Raw genomic sequence first — 26,141 nt, 5'->3', positions numbered from 1 at the left:
TACTTTTAATTTTTCTCGGTGGCTACATCACAATGAAATCTTTTCAGGTTCGTTGAATTTCGATGCGAAGTATAAAAGCCTTATAATTCAACGTCGAAATTGTGTACGAGTATGATGCTACAGGGAAAGTTTTATTATTTTTTAAACACAAGTTTAAGCATCCCAGAACTTACGTGATCACTTTATACACTTTTACACCATTCTATCTAGCCTATTATAAAACATACATATTCCACTTATTTTGTAACTGATACACATACAATACTCTTTAGGATCCCTTTTTAGGATCAGTATATACATACATACGTTTGACCGCCTCCGTACTATAGTGGTCAGCACGCTCGGCTACCGTACTGGAGGTCCCGATTCAACTCCCAGGGGGGGTCAAATAAACATGCGTGATTTTTCACTCTTATATTTATTCAATATTACTTTGAACTGGTACCTGAAACGGAGGGTTGATCACCTTTCCTTCCTTGTGTTAACGATCAAGACAATATTTCGTTTATATGATGCAGTGCCCTTTGCAACATTGGATGCGAATAAGGGTTCAATAAATAAATAAATAAATATATATATGTATATATATATATATATATATATATATATATATATATATATATATATATATATGTGTGTATATATATATATATATATATATATATATATATATATATATATATATATATATATATATATATATATATATATCTATATATATATATATATATACATATATATGTATTTATATATATATATATATATATATATATATATATATATATATATATATATATATATATATATATATATAAATATATAAATGTATATATATATATATAAATATATATATATATATATATATATATATATATATGTATTTATATATATATATATAAATATATAAATGTATATATATATATATATATATATATATATATATATATATATATATATATATATATATGTGTGTATATATATATATACGTGTGTGTGTATGATACTAGATGTTCCATCTCAATTTATGACACCCTTAATTCCAATTATCGGTGTTTTATTATATTATTTATCATAACAATAACAATGCAGTTCTACCAAAAAATTATAGTATAAAACTAAAATATAAAAAAAAAATCATTAGCTCGAGAATTGTAAAAAATGTTTAACGTTTTTTCAGATAACAGGTTTGTTGATTGGTAGGTATTAAACGACATGTTTATCTTAGCCGGAAAACCCCTAAAGCTTGCAGAAACAGAAAATATACGTTTTGTTCATAAATTTCGAATACCATAGATAGGATTCGCACACACGAATTAGGTTTTCCGTGTGGAAATAGTCATTTGTAAGGGATGAACACGGCCTCGAGGAGATTTTATTCCTGCGATATAGGCACGTAGCTACGCTGTAGGATTATATGGACCATTCAACACTCGGATTAAAGATATAGGTAATATTCGTCTAAAGCCGCGGTCGGGGAACCGAGATAAATTACCCCAAATGGGATAAAAATGAATATCTCGGGGGCAGAGCTCAATAAACACGTAAATAAATCCTCGTTTAATTTTATGATTCAATAAAGAAAGCGTATTATCAGTTATCAGTTTTATGTACATCAAGAACATTTTTTAAGAAAGCGTAAAATTTAAGATTTTTGTTTATGTACTAAAAATAAATACCAGTATGATTTTAAAAGTAATAAGGTGTATTTTTACAACTTTCAGGTGAGTAATTTATTTTGAAATACATATTTAATAGTATATTTATAACCATATTTTTTTTTGTATTTTGTTTAAATCGATCAATATTACAGAAAATCGTAATTGATTTTATGAACATTCAATAAATAAAAAATACATTTTTTACAAATTTGAATCAAAGAAATTTTAGTATTCATTTAAGAAAGAAAAACTTAGCACTCAAACGGTTGATGTTTGCAATGCGGCCCAATGGCTTACTGAACTCTATACTTTTTGCCATCTGGCAATCTTTTTCTTCTTCTAACCCTTATCCGCACCCAATGGTGCATAGGGCACTGCATCATATCGACGCTATTTAACCCTGATCGTTAACACAATAAGGAAAGGTGATCAGCCCTCCGGTTCAGGTACCAGTCATGTCAGGGTCATATTTAATAAATATTAATTAAAAAATCAAACGGCATACTAAAAGTAAAATAAGTAAACCTAATGTTTAAATATAAAAACTGCAAATCATCCCCAGTACTACAATAACACACAACTGGTTATTGCTGATTACAGCAACCCTTCCACAAACGATATTTTGTTAAATCTAGGAAATACAAAAATAAATTCTAGCACGGATCATATCTTAAATGAAGTCAAGCTGAAGAATACGAGTGTGTTCAACTAATAAGTAGATAAACGTCCCAGTACGTGATAGCGATAAACCTGCTGATTGAGCAAATTTGATAACGTATCTTCACCTTAAGTCTTTGTTTACGTCTGGGTGACCAAATCCTAACTAAGGTTTATCTGGACCTCTAATCATTATCCCCATTATGCAAATCTCCGTTTATCGCTAAGAGGTCTTCTAAAGTTTAACTTAGAGCTTATGGGTCTCATATAAAACTATCACAAGATGTAAAATGAAAACGAAAGTGAGGAATATAATTTAATAAAATAACCACCCGAAAATCGTTAAGAAATATATATATGATTATATATACAGAGTGTGCCATAAATGTTACATTTTCGTTTTAAGGGGTGTTAGGCCAGCTTATTATTCACAAAAAAATGAAAATATAACCTCCGTAAAAGTGCCTTAGTTTTCTAGATATTTCCACTTTCATGAATTTCCCGAACATCTACGCCTTAGATCAGTTTTTTGGGTGTCACTTTTTCAATTTTTCATATTTTAGGATTCTAATTTTTGTTTCATAATATTGAATAAGTATTCTATTAATCACAGTCCATAATATTACCTAAAATTAGACTTTGGTCAACAGAATACTTATTCAGTATTATAAAAAGATATTCGTAGATATTCGGAAAATTCATGAAAGTGGAAATATCTGGAAAACTAAGGCACTCTTACAGAGGTCATATTTTAATTTTTGGTGAATCATAAGCTGTCCTTACACCCCTTAAAAGGAACACGTCGGAATATGGGACACCCTGTATATTTCTATACGAAATACCATATATACAGTCTCGATCAATCTCAATTGAAAATATTCATTGAAACTTAAAAAAAAAAATAGTAATATTATTTTTAAATAGTTTGCGTCAGGGGTGATTACAATTTTTGTAAATTTTATTAAGAAATAAATTAAAACGATAACCATTTTAGCTATAGCAAAAATTTTCCAAAATCTCGCTATTATTATTATTTAATTACGTTTACCAGACTTGTTATATGTATATGTGCCCAATGCCAACCTCACTTTAAATGCATTGTATATATAGCACTAACTAACTTATTAACCATCACGCCGGTTTACCGCAGAGGTAGGCAGAGAGAATAGAACGCCATACCACCCTGTCTTTGCAAACATTCTTCGCCTCTTCCACATTCATGCATCTCCGCATACATACCCGCCAATTATTTCCACTCCTTACTAGGCCGCTTTCAAGTATTTGACATACCTCTGCTTCTTTTTCTGACTACATTTGACTCATAAATTTGTTTAGCCGTTCTTTCCTCACAGATTGCAAAAAATATACGACACTGTCATAGGCTGGTTTAAGTGATCACTTTACACACGTGTAACATTCACTATTTCTACCCATTATTGACAACCTTACTACTCAAATTCAATAAAAAAAATGAAAATAACTCCTGTAATTGGAAATAATCCAGATTTTGTAAACAAGTATTTGGACACACTCAAAATGTTGCAAAAATATATATTTATTTAACTTTTATCGATTTCTATATTTTCGATATACTGCCTTACAATGTCAAATAGACCTGTTACGTATATTTAGAGTATAATAAAGGTATGTACCTACGTCACAATATCAGTTTGAATACGATTGACATTATATAGTAGAGTATTATCCAAATAAACCTTTTTCTTTTTGTCAAAAAATCATCTCTTTCGTAGAATGGACCTATAGAACGAATAAAATTATTAATAATTTAAAAGGTGGATGAGTTAAACTTTGTACCCCTTTCTTCTTTGCGGTAATAAAATATGGTACACCATAAAAATGTAATTTTTCTTGTAGGAATTTATTCGAAAAAGTTTGGGTATGCCCTTAGGTATTTCCAGGGAAATATCTAAGGGTGTTGCAAGGGGGAATTAAGGGAGTAGCTACCAGCTTTTCCTTTCACTATGCTTAAGATAAGTAGCCAGTCTTATGTTAAAAACAAAGATTCTCTTTTTTGGCCTTCAAAGTGTTGGAATAAAAACAAAATATAATGTATTAAATATATATATATATATATATGTATATATATATATATATATATATATATATATATATATATATATATATATATATATATATATATATATACATATATATATATATACATTTATATATATATATATATATATATATATATATATATATATATATATATATATATATATATATATATATATATATATATATATATATATATATATATATATATATATGTGTGTTTGTGTGTGTGTGTGTGTGTGTGTGTGTGTGTGTGTGTGTGTATGTATGTATGTCTGTATGTGTTCCGGTGAATTGTAAACTTTGTGACTACCTACTGTCTGATAATCTTCTATTGGCAGATTTAAAATCAAATTCACATCTTTTGTAAAATAATATTAAAATATTTTTTTAATTTTAAAGAATTATGTTATTTCTTTTACATTATTATTTTTCAGCAATTTAAATTAAATATTTTTTACCATGAAAACGTCTTTTGGCACCGAGCTTGTAAAGTACATGGTAATTTTTTGTTAAAGTGGTACACTCAAAAAACAAGAATTGATTTTATCTTTTTTTTCGTCAGAAGACGTAAACTTTGAAAAAAAAGGGCCGACTTTTGAAACACTTTGTTCAGATTTGAATTTTCTTTTTGAATGAACGTAATACATCCCTCGGGCCATGTTATCTTATAGCTATCTTGTTCTGATCGCAATTCCCCTTCTGTCATCTCTTCCTAAAATATTTCAATTCCTTCCAGAATATTCAAGAAGTTTTCAACCTAAACATGAACAACAAACGTGGTTTTTGAAGAAATTTTTAATGTACTTTTATTATTGACAAACATTGTACATTCAATGAAATATATTATTACATACATTGAAAGGTGTATCAAATGAAAAAAGAAATAATATTCGCTCCACCAAAAATTGTCTAAAAAAAATCTAAACTGTTATAAAATATGAGCTGACTAATCGGGTATACCTGTTACTCGTATTCAGAAATTCCATTAATATTTAAACTTGTAACGACAACTCCATATAAAGAGTAAAGGCGGAACTTTACTTCCTGCCAAGATTGGACTTACTCTCATCGTGTTAAAATTATCATTTATCTTATTAAAATTAAACACTTGAATATACCACCTAATCGAGTTTTATTTTTATTTACGACTTGTTTCGAAAACGACAAATGTTTTCATCTTCTGGTACAAATCAAAACTAACGAACAAAAATATATTTAGGTGTATATATATAGGTTAATAAATATAGGGAGGGGTGTTAAGGAACAAGATTTTTTGTAAAAGGAAATATTGATAATAATGGTGACGTATTTTGAAACAGTATATTATTAATAATTGTTTTATCTGAATTTAAATTTTTATGTTTTTCTAAATTTTCTAAATTATTCATGATTTGACCTTTATTTGTAACAAAGTGTAATAATTTAAGTGTATGAGAGTCAAATGAGTGGTTAGTTTCCATGATATGATTTGCAAATTCCGAAAAATAATTACTTGTTAGTCCACGGCGATGTTCTCTAATTATAATTCTTAGACTTCTCGCAGTTTGGCCAGTATATTTTTTATCGCAGTCACCGCAAGAAATTTCATAAATACCGCTTCTATCTAATATGTTTTAATTCGTACCAGAAGATGAAAACATCTGTCGTTTTCGAAACTAGTCGTAAATAAAAATAAAACTCGATAAAGTGGTATATTCAAGTGTTTAAATTTAATAAAATAATCATATCATTCCACAAAGTTAATGCCGAATCAATAAATAATATCATTTATCTAGTACATTACCTCCCTTTTGTATCGCATGTGCATAAAATCAGCGTAAACATACCCCAGTATCGTTAATCTTAACGAAAGTTTTGACTTTCATTAGTAGAAATTTAAGAAATTTAAGATATATATATATATATATATATATATATATATATATATATATATATATATATATATATATATATATATATATATATATATATATATATATATATATATATATATATATATATATATATATATATATATATATATATATATATATATATAAATATATATATATAATTATTGTACATTATTGTTATTTATATGCAATTTATAAAGATACAATGATGGCTGATTTTCTTATAAATTAATTTTAAATGAGAGTATTGTCAATGAAATCAAATAAAAGCACCAAATGTGATTAGGAAAAGTTGTTGAGATAGAAGGAAAAGGGGAAGAAAGGGGAAGAAGGATCAGAGAAGTATCTTAAAAGTCTATAAGGAATTAATGACACGTTTCAGACTTTTCCAGAAAGCTGGCAAGTTATTTAGAAAGGTGCATCTTTCACAGGGAGGAAAAAGTTAAAGGAAGGAGTATCTTGTAGAATCAACTAGGAAGAAAGTACAAAATAATTTAAAATACTTTTTTTCGAATGATTTAATAATATATAAGCTTAGTTTAGATCTGAATCTGATCCATGCGTTTGTCGTGAGTATTTACACCATGTTTATGTTTATTTTGTGATTGGTTTAACATGCCCCATCAGCTCAAATTCGCAGTTCTCATTATTGCTTATGTTGTATTTGTGGTGTGTGTGTGTGAGAGGATGAGGGATGCTTGTTTGAGATCTGCTTGGCCTGCTGTATTGAGGTTAAAGTGATATAGGAGTACGTAGATTATTATTAGGCAATGATTTGATTTATCCCCAAATCATTTGATAGCTTTATACAAACTCTATCGCAAGTTGATTCTAGTGCAGAATGACCATGTCATCAGATATCAAACGTAAACATTTAAATTTATTTCATATTGTAATTTTAGACGGATGGCTCCAAGCAATCCTAAGAAAAATAAATAAATGTAACTCGACACACCCATCCAATGAGCTATTTACAAGCTATATGGTACTAGACGTACGGCAACTGTTCGTCAAGGAAGTACTGATTCACTTCTGGAATAAAATGGAAAAGGTTAGAACGCAACAAACTATTCGAACCCGGGCAGCATTAAATAAAAACTACATTGGCCCAGCCGTTAAAACAAGTTTTGCCCAAAAAAATTTTTTATTCCTTGCTCCAAAAATATTTAATTTGCTGCCCGAAACCATTAAGATTTCCTGGAGTGATCAGGTCTTTAAGAACAGTGTCCGTCGATGGTTGCTTAACATTGGAAGGGACATGGTAGAAAGTGAATTGATTAAAGTCCAGGTGTAATTATCACATTGAAAAACCTTAAACTATAAATTATTTTTGTATCTCCTGTATGTTATGTTTATAATCTAATCATTAAAAAAAAAATATTAAAAATAAAAAATAAAAAAAATATATAAATTTTGTATTACCATGTTAGTATTCGGCTCAACACAGGCCATGCCTAAAGAGCCGTAATACGTATAATAAATGTGTATATGAAATGAATATGTTTATTGAATGTATCCATGTATTATGAAAACAAATAAATAAATAAAATAAAAAATAAAATAAAAAATGATTTTATGAATTTACCCAAGCTCGTTACACGAAGGAACAATGCTGACCTCATTTTTCTGTATAAAATTTTAAATAATTATGTAGATTGTCCAGAGCTTTCATCACTCATCAATTTTAGAGTCCCGGGAGCACAGACCAGAAACAAAAACTTATTTAAAATCCCTAAAATGCACACCAAGACCTACCAAAATTCATTTTTAAATCGAGCCTGCGATATGTGCAATGAAATGCTTAATGAAATAGACATCAATTTAAAAGAAATATTGTTGATGTCTATTTGACCAGTTGATAAAGAAATGTTTTATATAGTTATACTTTTAAGACAGTTTATTTAAATTGTTTTATTTTTAGATTACTTAGGTGGAAACCTATAGTTGGAATTGTTATTTTTTTGTATTTTATCATATAATGTTTTTTTGTCGAAATATTCTGTTGGTTTTCCAATAAAAATAAAAAATTAAATTAGATAAAAATATTCAAGTAAGCACAAATAATAAACAAAAAATATTCATGTTATGTTTTGACATCTTAACATATGTAGATGAAGGAGAATATAGTCTTGGCATTTACGAGGCTTACGACCGTCCCGTCATAGGCTGGTTTAAATGATCACTTTAAACACGTGAAATATTCACAAATTAATTAAATATTCTTTATATTTGAAATTGGTTACATATTCTTCTTCATCCTTGTTAAGATGTCAAAAAATTTAAAAAAATAACTCCCACAATTGGAGGTAATCCAAATGATCAATCCTGTTCTTGAATTGAACAAATTGAATCCCACAATTGAACTTTGATGTGTTACTTGAGCCCAGTACAAAAGTATCGTGACAATAAGTGTCACCTAACAGTGAAATAATGAATCATGTCGATACGTTCATTATTGTAGATCAAATACAGATTTAAATTATTTTTTGTATTGGTTTCAAGTAGCACATCAAAGTTCAAGTAGCCCTGTTCTACGGTACTGAATTTTTAGTGTTATTCAAATTTGTGTCATTAAAAAATTGTCGTAAAATTATTATACTTAGGTATTTAGAAATAATTGCAAAATTAAAGTCTAACTGCGCGATTTTAAAGCTTCCTATTCACGGCTATGCGTCGGCGTCGTAAGCTGTAGTAGGTGCTCACTAGACCAGAAATGGCGAACCTTTTTCGCAACTGGGTCAAATCTGTTTGTTTATTTTTAAATCCATTTCGCGGCTGACAGGTTGAGTAAATAAAATAATAGTACATAAAGGATTTTTTTATTTGCATTATATCTGTAATGTCGGTTGGACATTTTGATTCGTTTTCCAAACGCTGTTATGGAAATAGGATATAGTAAAAAGTACAGTTGACGCCGAGCGCCGTTTTTTTCGCTTTTTACTTCGTGGCTTAAAAATTTAATTTCAGTTTTTTTTTAGATAGATTAGTTTTTTTGCAGAATTCGAAGCGAGACTTATCCAAGATGGCGTCTTTTTACATATTTATTAAATGAAGGCGGGTTAGATTGGATTGGTCAAAAGGTAAATTGGTCTGAGTGTTTGTAATATATTTTTCACATATCGTCTTCTTCTAACCTTTATCTGCAACTAATGGTGTATAAGGCACTGCGTCGTATTGACGCAGTGTTATCTTGATCGTTACTTACATGACGGCAAGGTGATCACTCCTGCACTTCAGGGACCAGTCCAAGGACTATATTAAATAAAAAAAGAGTGTTAAATCATTAATGTTTATTTTCAACCCTAACTTTGGGAATCTCAAACCCGTGACTTCAAGCACGGTAGCTAAACACGCTAACTAATACACCACGGAAGCGGACAGTTTTTCACGTATACCTTCCTATTAGATTTAAGTTTTGTACTGACATTTTTTGATGGAACTGCATTTTATTGAATAAAATAAAAAAAATTCACATTAAGTTTATTTGACCAGCAACCGGGTTTCATAGTAACATCATCAGACTGGTGAGTCGGTTACGACGAAACCCGGTTGATGGTCAAATTAAATTCACGTGGAAAAAATATACAGTTGTTATTTTATTCTTTATACCTTCCCTTTTCTAACTATCCAATAAGCCTCTAAAATAGAGTCATTGCAGGTTATTACTTAAAAAATATTAAGATAATTCCTCACGCGGGTCACTGCATGATCCGCGGGTCCCCTGTTTGCCATCTCTGCTCTAGACATTATTTCGTGTCATTTAAGGCGGTCGGTGTAATGAGCCACGAACGTAATGGACGCCGTTTCGTAGTCCCAGAAGAGGACGGGCAAGAAGAAATTCAGGAAAACCGCATGAAACGAACGCAAACCCGATGATGATAACAATATTTGCCTCGCGTTCATATTCCCCCACATAATCCCCTATATTTTACATAAGAAGCTGTTTTTAAATTGTTTCGTTTGCGGTTATTCCGCTACGAAATGTGTACAGCAAGGCTTTGATAGATATCATAAATAGGTCATACATATTTAAATAATCTACAAAATCTATTTTTTTATCTCCAAAGACTCGAGGACTGTTTTTAACTAGAAAGTTGATGTCACAGAATAAAGCGATAGTAAGTAAAATATATTTTTTTATAATTAAAATGTAACTTTGTTTAAAAATCACTTTTTTAAAATTTATTTATAGTGATTTTAAAACGAAGTTACATTTTTATTATTAAATGGAAAATCACAAAGTAAGTGCTTCAAATATAAATTAAAATGAAAGTTATTTAGATAACGTATCCTTTACGAAGTATATGTTTTTCACCGAATAAAAATATGTAAAATATAACACTTTCCTTTTCATTCATCGTTCACAATTTGTAATACCACTTTTATAAACACTTATTTGTGACTACTGGTATTGGAATAATCATTCCATCATCAGTTCATTAAAATAAAATGAAAATAACTACCGTTTAACATTTGTACATTTTTTATGTGAATGATACGGAGAATGTTATATTACAATATCACAAAGTTAACAATGCTTTTAATATACAAAATATATGTAAAATATGTGTATATTTGGCTTATATATGTAGATAAGGGATTTTTAATTATTCGAGGTTATTTATTTTATTGATCGAGGTGGTTTTTATTTTGTATGACAACGTCCGCCTCCGTAGTGTAATGGTCAGCACGCTCGGCTACCGTTCTGGAGGTCCCGGGTTCGATTCCCAAGGGGGGTAAAATAAATATAAGTGATTTTTTCACTGTCATATTTATTTAATATTACCCTGGACTGGTACCTGAACCGGAGGGCTGATCTTCTTTCCTTCATGTGTAAACGATCAAGATGAAACTGCGTTTATATGATGCAGTGCCCTAGGTTTTTATTATGTACTAAGGGTTTTATTATTTATATTTTATTATGACAACGTATTAAATTTTACAAATTAAATGCTTTAAATATTGCAATAGAACTTTAAAACAATGACAGTTATAAAATATATAAACTTTTTATTTTTTGACATGAGGAACAGGAATCCATCATATAACGAGTTTATTATTTATCCACTAGATGGATTGACCAAATCAAGGTTGCCACGCACGCACACACTCGCACACACACACGCACACGCACACGCACACGCACACGCACACGCACACGCACACGCACACGCACACGCACACGCACACGCACACGCACACGCACACGCACACGCACACGCACACGCACACGCACACGCACACGCACACGCACACGTACACGCACACGCACACGCACACGCACACGCACACGCACACACACACACACACACACACACACACACACACATACTATGGTATCAAATTATGGTAGCTTAGGTTCGAGCCGAGAAACTCTCACTCAATAGTCCGCGACACTAACCACGGGACCACAACCCGAAAATAAATAAAATATACATGTATTTTGTTACAGAAAAATTATATATGTATTTTTTTAAATGTTTTACGGGGATGAATTAGCGGTCAAATTTTGAATATTAATTTTAGCTTTAGGCCATATGACATTGGGGAAGAAAATGATATTATTTGTGTATGATACTGTGAGTTTTAAAATCGTATTACGATGAAAATGAAATTTCTGTGTAAATGTTTGTGTTTATTCTCTCCGCGGAATTCTACTACACAATTTCATTAAACAGATGTCATCTCTTTTATCATTATTTATTCCAACATTCCCTTTGTATTTATATCAAAAGCGTTGCGTAGGATCTGAGAGTGTCGCTGAAAGGAATGCACTCGTTAATAAATCCATTTTAAAGTATCACAAATGAGTAGGTTTGATGTCAAAACCAGATGTTCAATCTACTTTTTTACTTTAAATGTACTTCATCAAATCGTACTTTGCAATGCATTTCATATTTAATATGTATTTATAAAATGAATCAGCCAATGAATGAGCCAATGAAATAAAATGAATGAATGAAATAAAATGAATAAAATGAATGAGCCAATGCATACTCGTTTGTACTTTGAGAGAAGTTTTAAATTGAAATAAACCGAGATTAAATCAATAATTTCTGTATTGAACTTTTACAGTGATGCCTCGCATAACGTACGTAATTCGTTCCAGGAGCAATTTCGCTATGTGAAACGCGTTTTCCTGCAACATTTCATATTTAAAAGTAATTCTTTAGAGTAAAATATGGTACATTATTATATATAAGTTCGTTGTGTGAATCGGTATTCGTTATCTAAACTTTAAAGATGTATCGATAAAACCACAAAATGAGTGCCAAATAATTAATATGATCTGAATATATCAATTAAATTTCTTAAGATCGGATCGTAACCTCTCTAATAAAGTTAATCTCGATATTTACGATCAATTCTAAATTATTTAATTGAATTTCAAAGTATTTACTGTGTTTCACAATGTAGACTATTCCTTTTATATAAATAAATTATTTTTCGTAAAGTGTGTCGATTTAAAGTTTTACGTATGTACTTTAGCAGGCTTCTAAGAAACATTACGACATGATTATCGGAATAAATATTTAGTTTTCAGATATGAGAAAAGTTGATTTTGAAGAAAGGAGTATTATTTGTTACGAATAAATTTATGAAATACAATATAAAATATTTGGCACAAATAAATACATATATATCTAACTCGACATCAAAATTATCAAATTAAAAGAATAAGCTTTCGGTTATTGTGATTCTAACTTAATTAGACTATGTATATTGAAATGCTTATATTGTCAGACGTTAGAGACGATATAATTGACTTGTAAGTTGCGTAAACTTCTCTTTGAAGTAAAATACTAATTACTAAGGATATTGTTCAGAAAAGGTTTCCAACGCAAACAACGATGATACATGAGTTTCGACTGTCTAACACATGATTTGTGTAGGTGCTTATTCAAACAGCTACTTTGTCATAACATATTTCAAACTTTGAATCCAGTCACGACCTTCTGTTACTAATAATTTTGCTTATCATTGATGAACGGATACTATTTTATCATATACTTACTTATAATCTACATCTATAAAAATAAAAAAGTAAATGATTTTTGCAAAAAAAAAAAAATCTCCTCATAAGCCGACTGCTTAATCTTTTTTTCACAACGTTGCATACTAGTTGTGTCTGTTTCTAATTATTTTTTCTATTCCATTTAATCAGGCTGAGCAACACAACGCCTTGCTAAGTATGTAAAGATACAGTTGATTTGACAGTTGATTTTATTTCATTTTACAGAAAACCATAAATTTGACAGTTGATAATTGATTTGCAGTCAGTGCATTTTGCCATTTCACCATGAATAGACTGAATGACCATTATGCGCGTCGTAGGTTGGGTGAAAGGGCCGAAAACAATATTCAACATGATCCTCAATCTCAACATATTTATTTATATATTTCAATGTATGTGTTTATATATATATATATATACATATATATATATATATATATATATATATATATATATATATATATATATATATATATATATATAACGCTCCCCTTATCATTCATCCTTCACATTGTGAAATACCACTTTATTAAAGTGGTTTTATATTTAAGCATATGTATAGGAGAAATACGTATATTCATGGATTTAATATATCCACAAATATTTTAGTAGGCTTAAGTGTCCTGTTACTAAAAAATTGTGGTCGAGTGGGTTTTGTACTCGTATATATATCTACAGATCTACTCGTAATTTTTTTGGCATTAGAAGAGACTTTTTTCGATTTCATTTCTCGAAAACGAGATCTTAAGCCTCGAGAGACTCTCCCCTTATAATGAATAAAGAATACAAATTTCGGGCAACATTTTGAAACACGCTCATGGAGAAAATAATATGAAGAAAGTGATAATAAGCTTATTCAGCGATGCGAAACTTTGTGAACGTATTCAAATTTCACATAAATTGAGATGCTCATTTTCTTTCATATTTTTCGCATTATAATTTTATTTACTAAGACCCTGGATGGAAATATAAATTTGACGTTCAACATGAAAAAATTATACATTCTAAAATAATATTATGATACAAGAAATTACGGAGGCAGTGAACTCTCATAAAAAACTAGCTTTCTGTAAGTTATTTTGTTTTTTATTAGCATATTATAAGCCCAATAGAAATTATTTCATAAAATGAAATAATTTTTAAAATGTATGTATAAAAACAGTGAAACATAAAACTAACAGGGGAAAATTACGTCTTTATTGAGAAATGACTATGATTTCTTATTCACGTTTTTTTCATTAGTTTTCATCCAAACCCCCTACGCCATTAAATTATATGACGTTTCTTATAAAGATTTGTGTAAATTTAAAAGCAGCATAAATTGAAAAACAAATTATCGTTGAATAAATATGAATATAATAATAATAGTTTAATTATTACAGTAAGAAATGTGAAATTAAAAATGGAAAAAATTATCCTCGAAAAACGTAAAACTAAACGGCAGGATATCAAGAAATATGTATACATATATTAAATAGGTTATCTTTTATTTATTTATTTTTGAATCAATTAACGAATATTCATAAACACACAAATTGTCAATCACTCATAATTTAATATAATTATCGTTTGATAGAGCAATATTGGATAACACTCCAAATACCCAATATACAAGGGCAAGGAGGTCTTTAATGCTTAGTTAAGCTTTAAAAAACTCATAAATCATCTTGGAACTCGCTTCATTTTTCAACTTAATAAGTTAAGCGTTACTTTCCAAAATGAATAATATAATACAGCGGTGTTATACTCCTTTTAAACTCGTTGGATAAAAGTTTTCGGATACTTTGGGAAGTGGACCGATCGTAATCAATTAATTATCAATTTTCCAATATAAACCGAATAATCCGCTTGACATGAAATGTTCTATATCTTATTATTTTGTAATAAAGACGTTTTTAAGAGAGAGGGAAAACAAAAATCTTTTGTAAATCATGGTAAGAGCAAAAGATTCAATAAGATAATATTTTACGTACATAATAAAAGAAATGCAGCTTTATTCACGACTGTAGAAATGTTTTAACTTTTCAGCAGTGGGTACTCGTACTTTCAGTTACTTACCTGAAACAAAAAGAAAACATCATATTAGGAAATTGTTTGAATAGCAATATTTAACAGAGCGCTGATTCAGTTATTACTGTAATAAATTCAGCGCTGGGTAATATCAACATTAACCGTTTTAGTGCTGAACAATTTTAACCGTGCTATGATAAAAATGCTGAAGCAATATTGACACTAGAGACTATTTTTATGGCACATAAACAAAATAATGTAAATTTATGTTGAATATTAACCGAATATTGTATTCCTCTCTGATATTTATAGAGGAGATATCGTATTATAGAAGTAAAATAACATTATCTCAATATTTTTACAATAAAAAAATAAATTTTTGAGTGTGTCCAAATACTTGTTCACAAAATCTGGATTATCTCCAATTACAGGAGTTATTTTCATATTATTATTATTATTATTATTCTTTTTTATTTATTTTTTCCTATGACGGTCGTAAGCCCCGTAAATGCCCAGACTTCCATATTCTTCTTCATCTTTGATGAGATGTCAAAAAATAATAAAAAAATTAATAATTTAAAACGTAATAAAAAACACCACATATTCCCATTTTACAACGAGTGCAAATGAGCCTTGTTCGTAATTTTCCATTTTCGTCCTTAATACTGCACATAACACGTTGGTAATTTTACTAAACCAAATCATTAATAATTTTTGTTTTTAATAATGTTTTTTGTTGTTTTTAATACTCGAATGTTAAAATAATTATCAAAATAACTTAAAATTTTAATCAAAATTTTACTAAATATATATCAATATTTCTTAAACTCTATTGTAATAGGTGTTTCGATGCATTCCGCATCATTTTCAAACCAAATGATGCGAAATACATTGAAACACGTGTCACAATAGATTTTAAGAAATAGTGCTATTCACCAAGTAAAATTTTAATTAAAATTTTATAGATTTTACCACAAAAAGACAGCTTAATCAATTAATGAAATACATTTTTTTAATCGCTTACGCTGCGACACAACCCCGAAAGTCAACTCCGTAAATTTGAAGTAGGATTAAAAAGGCGAAAATTCGATTCTCAGCACTATAATGGTTAAATGTATGAATTCCCTTAAAATCATTTAATTTTATAATGACCCAGCACGAAGACAAATTTGTGATATCATGCTTGAATACAGGGGTGGACAATGGGCAGAAATACATTTGAACGTATGTAGGTAGATTCTCACGGTCAATATTAAGAGCTACACATAGAATTATATTCTAATGTGGTATAATTTTCAATCCTTTCATGTAAATAAAGCATTCGGTATAAGCTTTGCTTGTATAGTTTGTTTCTTCAGGCCTTCTGTGAATTCTTAATAATTAATTTCTCTTCTCAAATGGGGGAGAGACGTATCCGTCTTTCTCTCGGGACTCTATTCTCATTGTGGAAGAACATAAATTATATGTAATATGAATATATCATCTAGCGGTTTCCAAGTTTCAGCTGCGCAGTTGTAAAGGAATTAAGAGGCTTTGGACTTGGTTATTCGAACTACAAATAGACTCTCGGTATCTTAGCGATTCCACAGATTAATTTGTTTGTGCGTATATCAATATTATTATTATTTCTGAAGTGATCAAGCGCTATTATAATAAACGACGATTTCTGAAGATCAGAAGTTAAATTACTGCCTTTTACCCTTTGTAAAGCAAGATCATAATCATTTCAAAATATCTAGCCTTTTCTAGTACGATATCTTGAAAGACAGTTAAATGAAAATCTTTATGAAATATCTGTCATAAGCACTCCTAAAGGAATGAATAAAGGAATTCATAGTATTTTAATACAGTTAGGATAAAACTTTTTATTTTATCACTTTTAACGATGAAAATTTTCAAACGCCAGTCTATAATATAGTATACTACTGATCTGCACCCAATAGTGCATAGACAACTGTGTATAATAAAATTTATGTTTTTTTTAGGCTAAAATAAGCACTATCGATAAATAATGAAAGGTGTGTCGAGATGGTTTATACACGTTGAATGAATGAGTGAAGAAAGAATAGTAAAATAAATTTATAAGGCGCGGATATTGGAAATAGGAACAGAGGAAGACTGAAGAAAACTTGACATGATCAAGTATTTTAAATACTTCAAAGAAGGTAGACAGGTCAGGAGTCATATTAATCGACGGATATGTATGAGGAGAATGTGGAAGAGGCAAAGATTGTTTTCAAAGACTGTGGTGTGGCGTTTTATTCTATCTGCCTACCCCTGCGGTAAAGCGGCATAAAGGTTAGTTACTACTTAGTTAATTTGTAAAAATACTATTGGAACAAATACGTAAAATAAGAAAAAACACCACAGACCCTTATTCGCGTCTTATGATGCATATGGCACTGAATTAAAGTAATCTAATATTAAGTTGGTCGTTAATCATATGAAAGCAAGGTGATCAATCTTCAGCTCCAGGTGCCAGTCCAGGGTATTGTTAAATAAATATTGGATGAAAAAATGTAATGTATTTATTTTTATCCTCTTGAAAACGAACCTGAGACCTTCAAAATGGTAGCCAAGAGTACCATCCACTGCACTATGAAAGCGGGCGAATAATCCGGAGTTTGGAAGAGCTAATTACAATAGAAAAGCGATTTTATTATACAACATTTATTGAATTCTGAAGCAAAATTAGAACCATTTCTCCATTGTATTACAAGAATATAATCATTATAAATTTATCGAGCCTTTTCCAGCATGTAATATTGAAGAACAATTTAACGAAAATCGTTCTGAAATATCCGTCATAAGTACTTTCACATGAGCGAACATAGGAATTCTTAGAAGAGTTTTATTACAGACTAATGCTTATGTTCTTGAATCACGTTTAAGTACTTTTTTTTCATAACGAGATATCGAACGCATCCACGTTATATTAGTCCATAGTATAGCAGAGTGTAGCATTATCCATAGTATAGCAGAGTGTAGCATTATCCATAGTATAGCAGAGTGTAGCATTATCTATAGATAGCATTATTCGTGTGTTTTATGACTTAAATTGTGTATTCTTATCAAATTGATTTTTTTTTATTTTTGATATCTCAATAAGAGTCCGCCTCCGTAGTGTAATGGTCAGCACGCTCGGCTACCATTCTGGAGGTCTCGGGTTCGATTCCCAGGGGGGGGTCAAATAAATATAAGTGATTTTTTCACTGTAATATTTATTCAATATTAAAACACCTGGACTGGTACCGGAAGCGGAGGGCTGATCACCTTTCCTTCATGTGGAAACGATCAAGATAACACTGAGTTTATATGAAGTAGTGCCCTATGCAACATTGGGGTGCGGATAAGGGTTTTTATTATCTCAATAAGAAATAAATAAAATCTGGGCTTTCAACCTCTCATAGGTTGGAAATTCACTTTTCTACCCATGATGACAACCACACTACTCAATTTTTGGAGGTTATATTCATGTTTCAATTCAACATCTTGGATTCTTCTTCTTAGGAACTATCTAAAAAATTTACTTAATTTCAACCATAAAAATTAAAAACAACAGAAACATGTCGTATTTTTAGTACAAATTTTAGTGCAGTCGTTTTCTGTTGAAAATAACTCCATAAGGAAGTAAAATTCAGTATTAGTGTGCAAAAACATTACTTTACTACAAAAAAAAATTGAGATTTTACATTATTTATTGATTCGGCATGAACTTTGTGGAATGACATGATTATTTTATTAAAATTAAACACTTGAATATACCACATTAATGAGTTTTATTTATATTTACGACTAGTTTTGAAAACGACAGATGTTTTCATCTTCTGGTACAAATTAAAATTATTAATGGTTTTAATTAGTACCAGAAGATGAAAACATCTGTCGTTTTCGAAACTAGTCGTAAATATAAATAAAACTCATTAAAGTGGTAAATTCAAGTATTTAATTTTAATAAAATAGAGTTTTTATGTGAAAGACGCAGAGAGAGAGAGAGTATCTGAAAATAAATACAACAGTACAAATTGCATGAAAAATATTCTGTTCAATATTTACACTATCATTGATTGGTACCTATGTACTTCAATTGGCAATACTGATATGAATGATTTTATAAATACATGCTAAAATATGGAATATAAGTCTATGATTCGATATTTTCGAGATAACCAGAAAAAATTGCATGCTCTGTAGTTCCGGATTTCGTTGTTAACCCCTTACCGCATACTGGCTCATATATGATCCAAAATAATCTTTCGCCATAAAAAACAACAAAATAATAAAATATTTCTTGTTTCCGGCAATAATACTTAAGTTTCATCTATGATCTGCATTACTATGTTGTCAAACTTCTTGCTAGATGTATCTGATTGTACTTGATGTGCGTTCGACTGTTTCCAACTGTCGGTTTATGATTTTCTGCACAAACGTGATATTCAAAAGTGTTTTTTTTTAAAGTTTTTTGTTTGTAAAGCGCTATAAAAATTATATTACACTGGTGTAATATTATTTTCATCGGCTAAGTAATAAAATGATCACTTTTATATAAAATTATGGATAATATTGTGTAAAATGTTTTTGGTCCATATATGGTCCATCATGCAGCTAGTCAAAAAAAATTGCACATAAGGTCAAATAAGTTATATAATGCCAATAACCAAGTTAAGTGTATTTTTATCGATTTTAATTATTTTTTAAATATGGACGCTCGTAATTTCTACAACACTACAAAATATGCAAGAGAAATACCAAAGAACAGTTTTGACAGCGAGGATGATGTGTCAGATAATGAGGATTACCCCCAAATGAGTACTCCCAAAAATGTAATTATTCTAGAAAGCGATGAGAGCAGTTCTGATGAAGAAAACGAAGTCCAAGAAGCTCCTTCAACTTCTGCTACCAAGAAGTTTGTGTGGGGAAGTCGAAATATGTGTAAATCACCAGGTGATATTGCATTTTTGGATGATCTAGAGTTTCCAAATGACTTTGACGATATAGATTCTCCTTTTCAATTTTTTAAATATTTTTTTGAAGACGACATCTTGGAATGATAGTTTTGGAATCACGGTTGTACTCGACAAACCAAAGACCAGACATTTCAATCGTATTGTCGAAAAATGACATAGAACAATTCATTGGAATATGATGATGTCTATAGTACAGTTACCCTCTATACGTCATTATTAGAATCCTGATCTAGGTAACCCATTAATTTCCGAAACCATGACGTGCAATAGGTGGGAGGAAATCAAAAAAATGTCTGCATTTTGCGGACAACTCTGTAATGGCAACTCCAGATTCTCCAGATTTTGACCCTCTTTACTTTCGTAAAGAGGGTCAAAATCTCCTAATCAGCCAAATTTTTTAGGCTGATTCTTTCTTTGTCATCTGCAAAAAATGCAAAATAAACTTATGTCTGAATAAAGACAGGAATTGCCATACAAATTTCCATGAAGAATAGCGGTTTTCGATTCCAAGCCATGTCATGTAGTCCAGTATTTTTTTTTACTACAACTGCATGGCGTGCCAGATTTGGACCAAAATAATTTTTTGTATTTTATATGGGTAAAAATAATTTTTTTGAAAAATAAAAAAATACGTGTCTTTTTTTTTCATAATTTACACATCATATATTTTTTTACAAGTTTTAAAAAAATCATGCAGTAAGGGGTTAAATCGTCGGGTTTGGTAAAACACACTGATAAAGATTAGGTACTTACACAACGCGTGGTACCTCACTGTTCATATATATCAGCGTTGTACATCTTATTCTTTCGTTTTATATCGTTATGTTGACGTCGCTTTCTTTTGCTCCACTTCCGTGACGTTGAAACGTTTATATCTTTTTCTCATTTTCTCTGCGAATATATTTTCTTTCACATGTAACTAAATGTGTGAAAAACGTGACGCTACCTTGAAATTTTACTCTCCGTTCTCGTCTTTTTATCGATTATCGAATCGTCTAAAAAGATTCGCATCAAAAAAAGGTAACAGCGTTTATTCTATTGGATACCTACCTAACCACTTTTAAAACATAGATAGATATGTATTTCATTGATTAGAATATCTCGACCGCTTTTATTTATCTTTTTTATGGCACAAACCAATCTAAGCCTATATTTTAAAAGTGATTCGTAGTCTGTAAAGAACTAGCCTTTTTATCCTTGTTTAGTGTCTTTGTCTCTTTACTGACTATGTAAATGTGGAATATATTCATGTACAAGTGCGGCCATAAAATATGGGGTTAAGAATTTACGCAAGGAATTTTCCCTGCTGAATTTGAATACCCTTAGCGTAACACGTCATGCTTGAAGGATGTGAACCGTGAGAAAAAATGTCGGGATATTTTATAAAGACCATTGACGAACGTCTTACTCGGTTTATAAATATGAATGGATAATATTTTATGAATATACGAGCGTAATAAAATATCTGAATATAAAAATATTGATTAAGCATTAACGTTGTGTAATGACATTTTGATCATTATTTTAAAAATTAAACACTCGTATAATACCACTTAATGAGTTTTATTTCATTACACATTGTTTCGAAAACTACACATGTTTTCATCGTTTTCATCAAGGTGAAAAGTAAAACTAACGAGCAAAAAACAAATATTCAGGTATATATAGAGGTTTGTAGGATAACAAATAGAGGGTGGGGGTTAAGGAACGATACTTTAAAGAAAAGAAAATAAATTATAATGGTGACGTATTTTGAAAATGCATATTAATATTATTAGGATTCGGACCTCACATACTAATATAAGAGTTTCTGCTTAGTAAAAAGCTTCTTTACATCTCACCAATAGATGTCTCTAGTGAAGTTCTAGTGATTCAAGAACAAGGTTTCTAAATTGGTTAATATTAAACGTTGATCAAAATTTGTTTCTTCAGTTTTCAAAACAAGTCGTGTATAATGAAATAAAACACATGAAGTGGTATTAAGCGAGTGTTCTTTTTTTGTTGATTATTTCAAATAATAAATAAATTTCATTTCTATTTCAATTCGATTTCTTTTAAAGACACATTTTCATTTTAGCGTTTAAAATAGTTATTGAGAAAAATCTATCAAAAATTATTAATTTATTCTTAAAGTTTAAAAAAAATTATGTATTGTTCGAAGTAAAAAAAAAATTTATCATTTAATATTTTTTGGCAGTTCTAAAACACCTGATTTCTCATTTGGTTAGTTAAAACATAAATCAATTATTATAATTTTTACAAAAATAAATATTTTTATTAAGAAAGCTATTGTTATTACGACAGGTACTTAATTTTATTTCTGTAACAAAGCGTTTATGATGCTGACAATTTTGTTTTATTCATCAATTTTCTATACCTTTTTTCTAGCCCTTTTATTCTCATCTATAGGCAATAATACTCTAGCAGAGGCTCAGTGGGTTTGTCCTTAAAAATGTATTTTCCACTCTCCTCGGAACTACGCATTATATTAAATTGATTTCTCTAGCAGATATCTTTCAATTTCATGTAATTGGTTGTACTTTTTTTCCCATAGCACTTTCAATTCTTACTTTCCACTTCAATTTTTAAAATAAAAGTGAACGAGTATTTTTATAGATTTTTTCAGAGAATTCTTCGACGTTCAAATTCAAATAATCTTCTTTCAAATGTGTCAGTACTAAGTATGTGTCCCTATAAAAGAAAAAAATATAAAAAAATATTTATATGTTTATATAAATATAAAAATATATTTATTTATATATTTATATATATATATATATATATATATATATATATATATATATATATATATAAATATATATATATTTATATATATATATATATATATATATATATATATATATATATATATATATATATATATATATATATATATTTTATTATTTCGGTCGTCCTCGTTCTGTTTTCCCTCTCACATTCGCCACATTTTAACTTACACATTTTTTTTATTAAAAACCAAGTTTTTCTTTGAAGACAGTTATTGAAAGGTAAGAAGTTAAAAAAAATGTATATTTAATGCCTTTTTTAGCCTTACCCACAAGTTTCAAATGTTCCCCTAGTCAGTAGTGGTAGTAGGTTTTATAGATTGCATCATATGTTTAAAAACTTCCCTACCGATATAACATATTAAAAAATAATGTTCACTAAAATATGTAAGAAAAAATATTTATTTTTTTAAATTCACATAAGTAGTGTTTTACGCCTTGAAATCTTGAACGTTTTCCATTAGAATTAAGAACTCAGGAAATCGACAAATCAGTAGGTACAATTGTCTACGACAGAGTAACATAATACCGAATTATATAATAATATTGACTGAACTAAAATGATGATGTAAAAAATATAAAAGATATCTTGAAACATGTTGGATAAATTATAACGGAAAACAAAATAATTAAGGACGCTGGTGTTGTTCCTAAGTTATTTTTCTTATTTATTTATTAATGCACGGAGAAACATCTCAGGTAGAGAGAAGGAAAATCGTGCGTACATTATTAATAAAATATATGTAAGTATGGTTGCCAGACCTCTCTTGCTAGGATTCGTGGAAAAAGATTTCCAAATGAAGAAAATGCCAGCTAAAAACGCCGGCTGTAAATGGCTACCTTAAACTTTACGATTTTTTTTATGGGAAAACATATTTAAAAAAATCAATTAATTATAAATTAACCGCTATTCTATATTCACTTCTAGAAATAATAAACACTAAACTTATCCCAACAATCTGTAATCTATATTATATTCATGGAGTGTGATGCGTATTCAAAAATTTACTTACTAAGGTTATACCATATTTTCTTTTGGTATCGGCGTTTTAAAATATACCTAAAAAAAGAATACAAGAAAAGACTGATTGTACAATACAATATTTTTGATAACATCTCAACGAGGTGCCTTTATTTTGCTGTACATAATTCAAAGATATTTTTGTTTGATGCCAACTTTCGTCTTATAAGTAAACACGGTGTTTAATAGCTTGGTTACTTCAAAAGTTACTCTCTATTAAATTTTACTACCATGTAAAAGGAAAACGTCAGTTTTTACCCTCAGGATCTTTATAACTTACCTAAACTCTTTATGCAGATAAGACATGCTACGTGAATGCAGTTATTAATAGTTTAAGTTTAATTTTTTAAAGTTCATGTCTTATTTTATGATCGTAAAAATGTTTTATTTTCTAATTTAAGAAATTTATAGTAATTACATTTATCGCATCTTATTACTTTCTCAGTATAAACGTTTAAATAAATATAATATGATGGCTATCCAATGAACAGTCGAATAACTGTAGATTTGTTTTGTTGTCTATCAGAAACTATTAATTCAAATAAAGTATATTTACTCTCAAATTTATCACTGCCCTTAAGAGTTTTAAAATGCGTTTTACCTGTTTTTTTAAAACAGATTTTTTAACGAAATGGCAACGCCATCTTCTGAAGTAACTTTAAGACACCCAATACTAAACATTGCTCATGGCAGACAGCGTGCTTCTTGATAGCTGTGGTTTTCGATTGCATAGCTATTTCATAATTTTATATGTATTTTTGTATTTGTATTTTATATTATGTTGAATAATTCAAAAAAAAATACAGAAAAAATATATATTTGAAACAGCAAGTGTTGGGTTGTGGTCCTGTGGTTAGTGTCGTGGACTCTTGAGTCAGAGTTTCTCGGTTCGAACACACTCTACCACGATTTCATACCTATTTCTAATAATGAGCCGCTTAGGCTCACAGAAATAGTATGAAACTGAATTATTCTTGAAAAATAATTCAAACAAAAATATTTCTCTTTAAAAAAAAAAAACTTTTTCAGAATAAACCAAACCATACAATGTATTAGAAGAATCATAATATGAAGCATATCAGAATGTATAGGTCGTATTTATATGTATGTGTATATTTGTGTTTATATTACCAATTCAAAACTTTTTATTGACAAACTTTCGATACCACAGCAGTAACATATTTCAATCACCCTATATTTTTGCAAAACACCTTCGCCGTAGCAAAAGTAAAGTTTGAAACCCGACATTTTATAGCCGATAGCGAGATAAATTTCCCCCTACTTTTTCCAATAAACTGATTTGAAACTTTGACTGTCACACTTCACGCCTGGGAATATTAGCGAACCACGAAAAAACTTGTTTATACGTGAGTTTATTTGCGATTTTTGTAAAAATGTGATTTAAAGTACATATTTTTATGATTATCTATACGTATGTATATGATTCAAGGGTTGATTTTTATTTTTTATTGGCTTCACGCATTCGCTTGTAAATGCAGTCAACCTATTTGAATATTGTTAAACAAAATGTGTACCTACGTTTCGATCTATTGAAAATTTATGCTTCATATTTTGTATACTAAATGCATTTTTGTGGTTTGGTAATATAACATTCTCTATATCTCATTATCTACATTTGACTTAATGTTCGAACAGATACAGTAACAAAAATTACAATAAAACTAAATTAAAAAATAATTTTAATAAAAGAGTATAATTTACATAAATATTGTAATATACGAAAAAAGGTTATAATTTTTAAGGAAAAAAGGTTGAACTTTGTGATTTTCAATTTTATAATTAAAATTTAACATTGTATTAAAATCACTTTAAATATTTTATAATAACTTAATTATAATGTCTACCGGTTTCAAAGCTAACCGCTTTTTTATCAAGACTGATTAATAGTATTAATCAGTCTTGATAAAAAAGGGGTTAGCTTCGAAACCGGTAGATGTTATAATTAAGTTATAATAAAATATTTATAGTGATTTTAAAACAAAGTTACAGTTTAATCATTTTACGAAAAAGGGGTCTAAGGCAAAATAAGTAGGTA

General features: G+C 29.3%; 1 protein-coding gene across 1 annotated transcript in view; it reads right to left on the bottom strand.

Annotated features, from left to right (window-relative positions):
* The window catches only part of LOC148310966 (uncharacterized), a 201,748-nt gene that overhangs the window by 143,690 nt on the left and 31,917 nt on the right, over positions 1-26,141 (bottom strand). The gene's annotated exons all lie outside the window — the stretch shown is intronic.

Source organism: Brachycentrus maculatus, unplaced genomic scaffold (assembly GCF_059751285.1).
Source record: "Brachycentrus maculatus isolate JH-2025_06_01 unplaced genomic scaffold, ASM5975128v1 h1tg000081l, whole genome shotgun sequence".
Lineage (NCBI taxonomy): Eukaryota > Metazoa > Arthropoda > Insecta > Trichoptera > Brachycentridae > Brachycentrus > Brachycentrus maculatus.
The sequence above is the reverse complement of the archived record's forward strand: the minus strand, read 5'-3'. Positions and strand labels throughout refer to the sequence as shown.